At 42.9% G+C, this 12,009-nt stretch overlaps 1 protein-coding gene and 2 pseudogenes across 1 annotated transcript in view; 1 reads left to right on the forward strand and 2 right to left on the reverse strand.

Annotated features, from left to right (window-relative positions):
• Nucleotides 1–12,009, reverse strand: part of LOC146675685 (protein NLRC3-like) — a 388,198-nt gene that overhangs the window by 126,037 nt on the left and 250,152 nt on the right. The window lies entirely within an intron of this gene.
• LOC146675690 (uncharacterized) lies at nucleotides 4,153–5,396 on the reverse strand (annotated as a pseudogene).
• Nucleotides 5,414–10,073, forward strand: LOC146675691 (neuroligin-2-like; annotated as a pseudogene).

Below are 12,009 nucleotides of genomic sequence, written 5' to 3' on the forward strand. Positions count from 1 at the left end.
GGATGGATGGAAAAATAGAAGAGACATATCATACAATTCATACACGTTCATGTGATATCTTTGGGTTCAAAAACACAATAACCTTGAATCCTTCTTTTAAATTACATTTAAATTTCAGCTGGCAGCAAAGAAATTAATCAGAAATTAACCACAATTAATCTGCAGCTTCATCAATGTGATGCTGAGTTTCTGACTGAGATTGAGTCTGAACATGTCTGACTCTGTGAAACAGTGAGAGTGTTTCTCTGACAGCAGGAGCCTCTTTACACTCAGCTTCACACAGACGAGCTGAGGAACGATCAAGCAAACTTCTTCTTCTGTCATTTTTAACAGCAGCTTGCATCCAAAGATGTTGCACTACTGCCATCTCCTGGCTTTTACTCTTACTTCTCCTCCAGATCCTCAGATCCTCTTGATGACATCAGTATTTCTCAAAAATGAAAAACCACTCCTTTCACCTCATCAGGACTTAACTGATTAACCACTTTTTCAAACGTAAGTTTCATTTCACCACCAGTTCCCACCCTCAACACTCTCCTTTGACTTCTATACTTCCTGCAACTAACAACCACATGTTCAACCGTCTCCATAGCATTACACCATCACATAACCCAGTCGGATGTTTCCCCATCATAAAAAGAGAACCATTCAGAAAGCAGTGACCTGTTTGTATTCTCCTGCTGCCTATTTAACCCACTACTCCTCTTAACTTCTATTGTGTTTTGTACCCCATGTCTCCCTTTTGTTCCATTATCCCATGCCATTCTCCAGAAGTTCTTACTTTGTGTCCAAACTATTCTTTTCCCTCAGATTTCAACAATGGTATCTGCACATCTATGTCTACTTTTTTAACAGCTGCTTTAGCCAACCTATCTGCTCTTTCATTACCCACAATACCTCGGTTGAGGGCGTCAGACCAGCACAGTCTCTTTCAGCACACATGGATATTTCATCAGTCTCATAGACACTGAGAACAATTTGTGTATGAGACTAAAGAAACAGTCCACACATAATTGAACAAAAGGCCAAAAGTTCTGTGGTTGCCACATTTCCACATGACTGTTTAATTACAGCAAAAACCATCATTATAATTATCTTGATTGATATTGTAATCTCAGTTTTCAACACAACTGTTCATTAACTTAAACAATGTTACAAGATAAATATACATTCTTAGTGCTTATTTTCTGGATAGATTGTTTTATGTATTTTAATAAGAGAGGCCTTTATAAACCAATCGCAGTGTGTGTCTGGCAGGAAGTGAAGCAGGAAGTCTGAATATAGCTTGTGAGCTTGTGAGAGACGTTTCAAAATGAAAACAGAGGAATTAGAGAATGAAAGTGCAAAGTAATAGTAATGAAAATGATATTAAATAAATGTCTTAGTGTGTTAATACAGGTGCCCATGGACTTGCTCAACCTCCTGGAAGAATACAGCAGAAAAATGATAGATTAACAGAATTGGGACGAAAACAGGCTTTGGTTTAAAATGTCACAGCTTCACCTCTCATCCTGTCCTTATCCTGAGAAGAAGCTTAAAGGACAGTTAATCTCCTGATGAAGACAGAAGACAGAACAACACCGTGGACTTGAAGAATTAACAGCAGGCAAAAAGACAGTGCACCTGACCTAAAACACTGAAGGGTCCAGCAGCATGTATGTTGATGGAAACATCCGCTCTGAATTACAAGCTGGAAAGTGTACCAGTGACATGACTGTGTGAAACCACTGGATGGGACTGTCTGAGTCTCATATTTGCCATGCTGGGAGTTAAGCGCCAAGAAAAGACTGAAAAGAGGAAGAGAGAATGAAGAGAGAAGAAGAAACAGCTGATGTGGGCCTGTGTTTGATTTGGGAGGCCACACAGGAAGTTGAGAGAAGAGGGGACGAGGACCGGTGAGAGGTGAAGGCTGGACGTGTTAAAGTGACAGCATAGGAAAGTTGGGTTGAACATTGAGGCTGAATTTGTGGGTTTAGAAACATCCAGAGCATCACAACAGAAAGGTAAATAAAAAAAGAAAGAGAGATAAAGAAATAAATAAACTAATAATACATAAATGAATAGAAAAATAGAAAACACACATGTAGAAATTGTCACATGTGAAATTATTTTTGGAGAGAATCAGAAGTGAGACAGTTTGAATCCACAGTTCAGCGCAAAGATGCAGGAATTAAATCTGATTATAAAAACACATCGAGGCAACGAAGACCAGCTTACACTCAATATTAATATGAACACACAACATACACGCAATGAAGACATGCTTACACTCATGAATGTGAATACATGACATAAATGCTGAATGGTGTAGATTTAACACACTTAAAGGCTGAAGCTGAGGAATAACTCAGGAAGTTGCAGGACAATAGAGGGACTTTTGTGACAAGGAAAAAGAGACTGGGAGGACCAACCAGGGATTAGAAGCTTAAAGCAGGTTTAAAATAGTGAATTAGAAGTGGTTTCCAGCTGATTGAGCAAAAGAAGTGACGACTGTAGAAATAAAAATAAAAGAATAATAATTGAATTATGCAGCAATGTTTTGAATATGCATTTCTGTTGTCAGGGCAACTTCTCGAGATGTGACTCAATATGCAAATTAGTTGAATGAGTGGGGACAGAAAAAAAAGAAAAACTCAAGTTTCCTGTCTGAGACATGAGTGAAGTTTGCATTGAGAGAAATATATCTGTGACTGTGTGAGAAGAACTGTTTGGTAAAATATATGATAGCAGCCGCAGGACAATTAAATAAAGTCTGTGACTAAGTGCAGTCGTGCAGATTTGGAGAAGAAGTTTATAATTTAGTGATGACACATTGTTATAAAGTGTTTAGAAAGGGCTTAATGGGAATATTACTGTTGGGCAAACTGTGCGGCTTTAACAAGTTTTTCTGTGTATTTAGCAGGTGAAACTCTGTCAGCTGACTTCAGACTGTCAGGAAGCTGAAGAACCTGAGGCCAACCACTGAAACATGATGTGGGCAAAATGAACAGAGGGAGGGATTTTAAAGGTGAACATTTAGGACTTACTGCAAATGTTACTATGTCAAAGTTACTGTGACTCAAACAGAGGAAATTCTGATTTTTTTATTTCCACACCCAGCATGTTTTGGGTGTTATATGCTATTAAATACTTTTAAATAAATTAAAAAGTATTTAATAGCATATAACACCCAAAATATGCTTCGGTTCACATTTAACTCCAGAAAATCATCAATCAAAACATGGATATTACCTGACCACAGATTCGTGGTGACGTCACTGCTCTTTTAACTGTCTTTGTTTGTTTGCTGGTTGTAGAAATGGTTTATATGAGCTTTGAGCTGAGAGTCAGAGGTTTCTGTGGACACTGCTCATGTCGGCACTTATATTTCTGACCTTTTCTTATAACCGATTAAACATGATCTCCTCCCTTTTGCCCCCATTTTTGGTGGTGTAGGTACAAATGATCAGACATGACATTCTCATAATAAATAAGATACTGCAAATAATTATTTCTGCATTTGTGCGATTGAAGTGAATTGAAAATGTGTATGAAATGACACTGTTTTAAAGATTTGGCCTAAATAATTTTGGAGTGAATGAGTCTAAACATGACCTAACTAGTGATACCCTGACACACACACACACACACACACACACACACACACACACACACACACACACACACACACACACACACACACACACACACACACACAGCATGTTATGCCAGTTTCAGCTGAAACTATGTTTCAAACCATGTTCCGGGTTTTTAGTTCACCATTTATGAGGCTTCAAGAAGAAAATAAAAGACAGATCTGAATGTTTGAAAATGTTTTGGAAAGATTCTGTAAAGATGAGATGAAAAATACTCAAAGGATAAATTTAATTGGTTTATTATTTAGATAAGTTGAAAAAAGTTAAACAAGCAAGTAAATGAAGAAACAAGGTAAAATGAAGTAATAATGAAAAAAGTTAAACAAGTAAATGAAGAAACAAGGCAGAGGAGAGAAAAGCCCAACAATCCCCTCTGAGCAAGCAGTTGGCGACAGTGGGGAGGAAAAACTGCCTTTAAACGGGCAGGAACCTCCGGCAGAACCAGGCTCAGGAGGGGACAGTCAACGGCCGGGACTGGTTGGGGGGGTGAACAGAGGTGGAGCAAGACGAGGCTACATCAGGTGAGGAAGCAGTAGCGTCTCTCCTCCGGAACAAGTGGAACCATTTTTTCTTTTTTTTCATGCACTTTTCCACGAGCGCTTTTTTCTCCAGGATGAGATTTCTCAGCTCATCGATGGTTTCTGCGTTTTGTTCTTCAAGTTTCTCACATCTTTGTTCCACCTCTTCCAATGTTGCTTGTTGTTCTTCAAGCTTGTCTTTGAGTTGTTTGGATGTTGCCTCCTGTATCAGCTTGTCCTTGTGCATGTCTGCATTTCTCTGTTGGACCTCTTTGTGCTTGTCTTCTAACTGCTCGTTTCTTTTCTGGATTTCTTGGAGCGTGAGCTGCAGGTCTTCATGTATTTTGTCTTCTTGTTGTTTTTGCGCCTGCATTTGAGTGTTTTCACACTTCAAGTTATTGAATTCCACCAAAATCCCCTTAACGAGCTCGGAGTTGTTTCTCGCTATCTGATCGATCCTTCTCTGCATCTGTGAGCAGCGTTTCTCCAGTTTGTCCTTTTCTTCTTCCACTTTAGTTGCTTTGTCCTCCAGCTGATTACAAAACTCTTGCAGTTTTAGATTTTTAGACTCAAAGTCCTGGACGATACGTTTTCCTTCTTTCAGTCTTTCCTGCTGTTGCTCTTTCTGTTGAAGAAGGTCTTTATTTTGGCGCAGTGTTTCATCCAGGCTTTCTTTCAGCATGCGGTATTTTTCCTGCATGCTCTTTAGTTCGTGCTGCATGTCTCGTTGCTTTTTGTCCTGCTCTTCCTTCTGTTGGAGGAATTCTTTCTTTTCTTCCACAGCTTCATGGAGCTGTCTTTGGAGGAGCCGATTTTTTCGGTCCATGTATTGGAGATCCCGTTGTATCTTATCAGTCATCGTTTTCTTGTCTTGGAGCTGGTTGGTCATTTCTTTTAGTTCTGCACTCTTTTGCCTGTTTTCTTTAATGAGGTGCACAATCTGCTCTCGGCTCTGAGCAAACTTGATTCCCCAGCCCTCATTAATAATTTTTATGTCCGGCTGGCGCTGTTGTCTTTCTTCCAGCTCTTTATTTTGGGCTTCCATTCGTCTACACTTGTCCTCCAGTTGAAGTTTGTCTTCTTCAATTTGTTGCATTTTTTTCTGGAGAAGGTAGTTTTCCTTCCTACTCTCCTCTAACGCCCTTTGGAAGGATGAGACGCCATTTGGGGAAATTGGCCGGCCACGCCAGGAAGGAGAGGCGGCGTAATCTTTTTGAATTGGTTGTTTTTTTCTTGGAAACATGTTGGAGTTTCTATACGATGACTTTGAAGAGCTTGTGGTGAACGTTTTGTAGGCTGCAAACACAGATGCTGCTGAAACGAACTAAAACTTGCTGTTTCTCACCCCTACTTAAGGAAAAACATCAAAGGACTTAAGATTCTTAAGATCTATGACATCATCACTCCCTAAGCCAATGAGATTGTCACAAGACATTTTGGAATGGGGTATTTTTTTTTAAACTGTTTTCAAACTTAACGTAAAATTTCAGTGTTTCCTGGTTGTGGACTATTGGTTAGTCCAGCCGATTAAGAAATTAATTGTCACAAACATCACTAATATTATATAACAGACGACAGAAAACACGAGTTTTTTTTCTACTCAATAGAGGTATAATAAAAGTTTTTTTAATTATCCTACTTTTTATAAAAGAGAACATTTATTAAAGATTATGTATTTAATTAAAAAACTCTGTTCATCTAAAGCAGGGGTCAGCAACCTTTAAGACCCAAAGAGCCAAAGAGCCATAATTGGCCTATCTGGGGTTGAAAGGCTCGATAAATGCACGGCGTTTCACCGGGTACACCGGCTTCCGCGAGTGTGACGCTTATTTTGAGCGATGAAAAAATAACAAAATATAATTTTATTTGTATATTGCAAAATCACAATAATCTTCCAATTTAGAACTACAAGTTAAAAAAAGAACTAACATAAATAAAATACACTTCAGCTAATTTATTTTCCCAAACCACGCGGAGCCGCACTATAAGGACTAAAGAGCCGCAGGTTGCCGACCCCTGATCTAAAGGGTTTAACAAAAAGGGGGAGCTTCCTGCTGGAAATTGAAATGTCCCCATGTCCCCACTGGGCGATCGTGGCTCAAGAGTTAGGAGTTCGCCTTGTAATCGAGCCCCGGCTTGGACAGTCTCGGTCGTTGTGTCCTTGGGCAAGACACTTCACCCGGCAAGACACTTCACCCGTTGCCTACTGGTGGTGGTCAGAGGGCCTGGTGGCGCCCCAGGGTGGCTGTAGCTACATCACCAGTGCGTGAATGTGTGCGTGAATGGGTGGATGACTGAACGTGGGTGCTTAACTAGTTAAAAAGACAAAACAAACATCTGTCTCTTATTTTTTATGTCACACAGGAAAGAAGCTTCAATGTCTGATGAGAAGACATTAATTTGTTGGTGTTTGTGGTGTTTGGTGCAGTTTTCTTGTTCTCTGGCTTGTTGTTTATTTACAGTGGAGATGAAGATCTCTAACAAGTTGATTTGTTCACATTTGCACATTTTTAAGAGGAATGTGTTTTTTGAGTTTGTACACTATATGCATGTAAGGCAACCGTTTCCTTTTTCTGTATTTTTGTGTGCTGCTCTTTTAACAAAAGGGGAACAAAAGACATTTAAATCGACCTCAGATGATTTGTTTAAATTTTTACAAGGTCTTACTGAGGTGATGCAAAGTGAAACATGCTTCTTTTTTGGTAATGTGCTGGAAAAGCTTGAAAATTGACCTTGAATGTGCTTAAAAAGTGCTTGAATTTGACCCTAAAAAATGTGTATGAACCCTGCATATATTGCAGTATTTACAGTTTATAGTAGGAATTTCATGGCAACAGCTAATCTTTATTTTGTTTACTGGGAAATGAAATGCTGCCAATTCACAAAGCTGTGCTTCAGCTGCACTTCCTGTTGTAGACTTGTGATGCACACAGGCTCTGTTCCAGCACTCAGCATGTTCTTCCTTATTTGCTCCACCAGGGGGAGCTCCTAAACTATGACATCCTGATAGGAGTGAACCAGGGAGAGGGGCTGAAGTTTGTGGACGACAGTGAGGACAACGACGGCATCTCAGCTGCGGCGTTCGACTACACCATCTCCAACTTTGTTGACAACCTCTACGGCTACCCAGAGGGTGAGGACGCCACCTCTGTACACTGCCACTTTTTCAGTTATTCCATTTTACAGCCTCCTCTCACTTAACTGCATTTTGCAGCAGCATCAGGTTTTGTCTCATTAGGAGCCGCGTTTGTTGATTTGTTCGTTTTTTTCTGTTTGCTGTATTCATTAAAATAAACGGATAATCGTCAAAATGACAAATGTTGACAATTATCAAAGCTTACATTACAATTCTGACAGCTTGAGTTCACATGAATTTTCAAAAGAATATAAAAAGCTGTGAAAGTGCTTTAAGCGTTTAAAACATGCGAGTAAAGAATGGAATCAGTAACATGTGAGCCCAGTGAAGTGCATCAAACAAGACAAGCGTGCTAAAGAGAGCCACTCATCCACATCACGGCGTGTCTGCGCCTTAACCTTTGAGGCTCTGTGGGCAGTAATGCTATCATCCCCCAGGTAGTGGGCTCCCAATCTCAGTGTCGGTGTTTCTGACAGATCGGCCTGCGAACCCCTCACAGCCGGACCACAGTCACAGTACAGACATGTTTGGATAATGCAGTCATGCTTCCTCTCTGCTGCCTGTCACTCCTTCTGTTATCTGAAAGACTTTTTTTCCTCTCTAGATTTCTCACTCGCTTCCTGGCTCTTGGTTCATCTCACCAACATTTGCTTTGGTTTCATATCTGTTGATCAGACCGATCTCTTAAAAAATGTCTTGCACTGCTGTTACTTTACTCTTAGCAGTTTTCACTTTTATCTTTCTTCCCCCTCCTTTTGTCCCCTCCTGTGCTTCTTCACCAGGCAAAGACATCCTGAGGGAGACCATTAAGTTCATGTACACAGACTGGGCGGACAGGGACAACGGCGACATGCGGCGGAAGACTCTGTTGGCCCTGTTTACGGACCACCAGTGGGTGGCACCAGCTGTGGCCACTGCCAAACTCCATGCTGAGTTTCAGTCCCCAGTTTACTTTTACACGTTCTACCACCACTGCCAAACCGAGACGCGGCCCGAGTGCCGACGCCGCGCACGGAGACGAGATACCTTACGTGTTCGGCGTACCGATGATCGGTGCCACGGACCTGCTCCCGTGCAACTTCTCCAAGAACGATGTGATGCTGAGCGCTGTGGTCATGACTTACTGGACTAACTTCGCAAAGACTGGGTAGGCCTCATGTCACAGTAGTGTAAACTGTACACGTTACTGTATGTTCTCTGACAGCCTTCTAGTCATGTTGAATACTTGAATCTGGGTTGCTAGTTTAATTCCCGTGTGGCTTTGAAGAATTGAACATACTGGTTCACCAAAAGCATCCAGATCCCAGAGCAGCCGGTTGGTCTTAGATAGTTTAAAGGTTGCACAGAGAATGGGCCTCCTGTCTGTATTCAGTGTATTGATGCCACATGTTACTTATAATGGAGACTGAATATAACTTTGAACTGAAACGTTTAACCTTTATGCTCCACCAGGGACCCCAACCTGCCCGTCCCTCAGGACACCAAGTTCATTCATACCAAGCCCAACCGCTTCGAGGAGGTCATCTGGACCAAGTTCAACTGGAAGGACAAGCAGTACCTTCACATCGGTTTGAAACCTCGTGTCAGAGACAACTACAGAGCTAACAAAGTGGCCTTTTGGCTGGAATTAGTCCCTCATCTTCACAGCCTGCACGACGTGCTCTTTCCCACCACTACGCGCTCCCCCGCAGGCCGTGACCCCGGCACCATGAGGCCCAGAAACAACGTTCCTTGAACCACTCGTCATCCTTACCCTACCTTCCCATCAGATCCTGAGCCCGAGGGCTCAGAGCGCCTGCCCCAGGACCTCTTTCCCGGAGACACCCGCGACTACTCCACCGAACTGAGCGTGACAGTTGCAGTTGGAGCGTCGCTCTTCTTCCTCAACATCCTGGCCTTCGCCGCCCTTTACTACAAGCGTGACAAGCAGCACGAGATGCGCCGGCACCGGCTGTCCCCTCAGCGGGGCGGCCCCGCCAACGACCTGGCTCACAGCCAGGAGGAGGAGATCATGTCCCTGCAGATGAAGGACTGGGAGCACGACGCTCACCACGACATGGAGCCCCTGCGACCCCACGACATCCTGCGGCCCGCCTGCCCTCCCGACTACACCCTGGCGCTGCGCCGCGCCCCCGACAACGTGCCGCTGATGACGCCATACACCATCACCGTGATCCCCAGCACCATCACCAGCATGCAGCCTCTTCACGCCTTCAACACATTCCCCTCCACCGGCCACAACAACACCCTGCCCCACCCCCACTCCACCACCAGGGTATAGTAGGGACAGGCCCGACACAGCGCCACCTAGGGACCAGGAACACTGGCTCTGCTACCGCTCTGGAAGGGAGGCCTCTAGACGTGGGCCTTCGTTCTGTCCTCTTATTCTCTTCTTTCTCCAAAAGCAACTACACCTGCTGCGTCATGTGCTGTGAAACTTGGCAGCTCCCTCCACTGGTGGCATGTGGAGGTGCAACTGAAGTGTCCAGCAGCAGATGAGCAGTTTGGGGTGGGTGACTCAGATCTTTCAAAGATACTGTTTTCAAAGACGGTCTGCTGTTTCCAGGCTCAAGACCTCCAACATTTGTCAAAGGGACGAATGCTCTCTCGCTCCTCGCTGTTTTCTCTTTTTTACGTTGGCGTCATCTCTTTTTCCATCTCCTGTGTGTTATGTGCACATTATGCTTCTCTTTTCTACATCCGTGTTTTATTACTGCTCTCTTCCTCTCATTTGACACGCCTCCCTCCTGCTCTTCTCTAAAAATTCCCGATCTGCTGAGCAGTTTGGAGGGGGAGGCGTACACTAAACATATAACTATGAAAACACTGATATCTTTCATTCGACCAGCATTTTTAGGTGCCAAGTAAGTACTGCTGTGTTTCATTTCTCATCGAGGGAGAAGAAAAACGAAAGAAAAATAGAGTTTCGCTATTTACCGTCAACTAACAGAGTTCTGTCATGTTCTCATGACAAAGTGCCAAACTGGCCTCAGTCGTGATTTTCTTTCTTCCATCTTCTCTCTTTTTGTTGTTTTGTTTGAAGCATTTGTTAAATTGTTGTTTTTTATTGTGTGGAAAGAATTTTTCTGAAAATATAGATATAGAGAAATGATATTATATATAGTTCTATATAAAATGTGTACAAAGGAGAAAGTATATAAAAGGGTTTTCTCAGTGGGGGATCTATGCATGAATTATTTTTAAAGACGCGGGGAAAAGGACACTGTACCTGTCGATGCACGTTTCCCAAAATCTAAACGAGTCATATCGCTCCATGTTTGCTACTTTTGGTTTTTGGTTTTCTCCCGCAGAGTAAGAGCATCGCAGGAGCATCGCAGGAGCATCGCAGGAGCATCGCAGGAGCATTGCAGGAGCTCCTGAAGTCAAACGACGCCTCCCAGCACTCATTTATTAAAACGGAGTCGATGCCAAAAGTCTTAAACGTTAGAATCAAAGCAACAGCTGTGAACTCAGTCATGGTGTCATGTGCAGCCTCCATCTTACTGTCACTACTTTTTCATTTTAGGGTACGTGAGGTAAAGCGTCCGTCGATGTAGCTTGATTGTACAAAATTATTTTTCTACGTTATTAACAAAACAGAGCAGAGACTGATGCTGCTCCTGTCTGACCCCCTTATGTCTGCCACATGTGTATTCTGACTTCATATCATCACTGCTCCCTCCCTCCTCCTCTCTCCATCCTACACCGCCTTTGTTATTTAACACCGACCCCCCCAAACTGATAATCAGACAAATTCCCAAACAGCTGACTTCACTGTGTCGACACCGTTCCTGACTATTTCTGACCTCAGCTCAGCTCTGCTATTATCCTCACATTAAGGGTTCGTTCACCTGCCTGCAGATGATCTGTGAGCTCGTCGGTTGTAAATTAAACTCTAAGCACACTGAGGGTAACCGGGAGGCGTTCAGGGCCTGCAGTGCAGAGCTGCAACATGAAAAAAAGGGATGGGGGCTCAGATCTCCTGAACAGGGTGGAAACAACACGGTGGGTTTGTGCTGTTTGTGATTCCTGCTCCGTCACTCTGGTGGAGACGACTGCAGCTCAGCAGCGCTCCCTGCTGATCCTCTGATGAAGATGTCAACAGTATGTAAACTGAGCTGATGTGCTGCTGTGTGACCCCATAAAGACTTCCCTAAACCTGCTGGTCTGGAAGTCCAGCAGTTCATCTAAACAAAAGGCACTTAGCCTAAATCAGATATAGATACATTTATCCTAAATGAACAGAGGGAGTGACTTTAAGTCTGATTTCAGACTATGTCAGTATTAGTTAAGCCAAGAGTCGGCAAAAGCTTTATGGCCCGGAAAGTTCTAATTCCCACAACATATTGTTCGATTAGTAAGCAAAACTTTTCTGTGATGAAGATTTTGGGGTTGTTGTTTTAGTGATGGGTTCATTCTGTCAGTTAGCTTTGGCTTGTTTTCTTATTTCAATAGAGGGAGTTTTACTAAACATGGACATGTCGAGGAGCGGCTCATTATTTCTGTAACAGTGCACTTAGAGAAAACTGTCAGGTGTCGCCCCCTTTGGTGATGATGTTTTGTGCTCTGATGAGCTAATAATCAGCTCTCTTTTCCTCCTTCTTTGTTCTAAGCAGGCCTGCAAGATTGAATTAACAGCGCTGTAAAACATTGTTGTGAGAGCAAATATAAGGCGAGCTTTTCCAGATTACAATGGGCTGAGGAAAAGGTCACCTGTGGG

The sequence above is a fragment of the Rhamphochromis longiceps genome, linkage group LG3 (assembly GCF_057381845.1).
Source record: "Rhamphochromis longiceps isolate RC_006_pf linkage group LG3, R_longiceps_female_GT1.1, whole genome shotgun sequence".
NCBI lineage: Eukaryota > Metazoa > Chordata > Actinopteri > Cichliformes > Cichlidae > Rhamphochromis > Rhamphochromis longiceps.